Raw genomic sequence first — 2247 nt, forward strand, 5'->3', positions numbered from 1 at the left:
GGCTGGGCCAGCGGGCCAGAACCACGAGCGGCGCCCGGCCCGGCGGGGCACCCGAGGGCGAAGGGCCCGGACCAGGCCCGGCAGAACCGGGTCTTGCGGGCACTGTGCCTCGGAGCTTCGAACCCGGGACTCTACCCGCCGCGGCACTTGCATCCCCTGCGCGCGGCTCACAGGGTCCCCAGGCAGCCCGGGTCTTGGCTGACAGCCTGGAGGAGGCTGCGGAGGCCGGGGCTGCGCCCAGGCTGCCGGGAGCAGGGAGGAGCGCCCGGACCCCCGTCCGGGGCTGGGGGCCCTCAGCCGGGCTGTTCCCAGAAACGGGTCAGCAGCTCGGATGTCCAGGTTCCACCCCCGAGGGGAGAGCCGCGCGCTGGTTTGCAGAGACGCCTCTTCAGAGAGGGGTCTGGCCTGCGAGAGGAGGCCGCGGGGGACGACGCTTTCCGCAGGGCCTCGACCCCTTCCTCGAGGGAGGACTGAGGCCAGAGGGAGAGAGCTAAGACCAGGCTCGCGTGGCTGCAGAGCGCGCGTGTGGAGACGCAGCGTCCCTGAACCTCCAGGGCCCTTCGCGGCAGGCTGGCCACGACAGGGAGGAGAGTGTCTGGCCCAGCCAGGCCGGCCCTGCACGAAGCCTCCTAGGCTTTGCAGAGAACAGCCTGCATGTCCCCCCAGGTCAGGGGTCACTGTGGGATGTCACAGGGTCAGTCCCGAGCTCCATGACCTAGACTGACCTACTTCAGGGTCTACAGTGACAACAAGGCTGAAATGTGAACCTTGGGAGAAGACGGCCGCCATAAGTAGCCTCCCAGCAGCGGGGTCAGTCCCTGGATTTTATACCTTAAGTGTGCCCTACCCAGAGAAATAAATGTCAGTCTTTAAAAGCTGCTTCTGAGACATTGTATAATTTAAATCAAAACACTTTCACCTGTACAACCCCCACACCTAGTATAACTTTCTTCTCAAAAATACATTTTCCAAGGGAATAAACCTACCAAATGATTTTTAGAAAAATTCACATTGATTATGGGTATTATCAATCAGCAAGAAAGTCTGCAGAAAAAGACTAAACTTGAGGAGGCCTCTATTTGTCAGTAGTCTCTCAATTGTGAGAATTAGAGACCAATTTAAGCAGAAATGAATAATATTTAATTTCTGAACTTGAGAATTCCAAGAGAACTCAGGCATGGCAGAATCCGGAGACTCATATAATGTCTCAGATGTCGCTTGCACTCTCTTAATCTCTCCTTCTCTGACTCTGGTTATCTCTGTAACGTTTCATTTTTGACCCGATTCTTTCTTGATGCTGACAAATTCTATCCTTGTGAAGCAACCAACAGCAAACGTCCGTCCTGTATCTTCACAGAGAGAGAGAAAGAGACATAAACAGCTCCAAATTCCCACCTGATCCAGCCCAAAAGAATCTCGGAGGATTTGGTCCCTTCATTCTGTGTTACAAAGCTGTCTTCAAACTGGGATCAAGCCTGGGCATGAACCTGGGGGCATCATATGCAAACAAGGAGTTTCCCAGCACAACCAAAAGAAGGGCAGGAAAATGTATTGGTCAGGGACATAGTGTCACCTGTTATAAACCTAGACATTCTCTAGGAATAAAATATCCCTTGGGGCATTGTGGTATATTGGATTTTAGAATCAGCCTGCCCTGGGTTCAAAAATACTATTGGGTATTAAAGAAACTGATTTGAGCTCTCTGAAGCTCAAATCGCCCCTCAGAGGATAGTGTGAGGATTTGGATGGTAAGTGGCTAGCACATAGTAAGTGTTCAATAGACATAAAAACCTACAGTGATCAGCAGAACCGTGTGAAGATGCCATACCGAGTGTAGTTTGCTGTGACAGGTTTATCTGTTGATACAAAACATTTGCATCATTCAACCTTATTCAACATATCCTACAAAGAACATAACTGCTCACAGTATGGCATCCACTTGTATCTTCTCCCCTCAGCAGCCTGCACGGAATGTCAGGTCCTTGCACCTTTCCTGATACAAAGCTTCCATTTCATGTCTCCAATGTCTGGGATGTCAACAGATTGCAACTCAGTCAGACAAATTTACCCCTTCAAGTATGTGAATGCAGCCGTTGGGGTCATTAAGAAAATACCCTTGCCAAGATTGTTAAAAAAGTAAAAAAACCAACAAAGAGCCGGGCTTGGTGGCTCAGCCTGTAATCCCGCGCCTTTGGGAGGCTGAGATGAGTGGATTGTCTGAGCCCGCGGGTTCGAGACCCGCCTGGG

Source organism: Carlito syrichta, unplaced genomic scaffold (genome assembly GCF_000164805.1).
Source record: "Carlito syrichta isolate Samal-C Ts95f unplaced genomic scaffold, Tarsius_syrichta-2.0.1 Scaffold303233, whole genome shotgun sequence".
Taxonomy (NCBI): domain Eukaryota; kingdom Metazoa; phylum Chordata; class Mammalia; order Primates; family Tarsiidae; genus Carlito; species Carlito syrichta.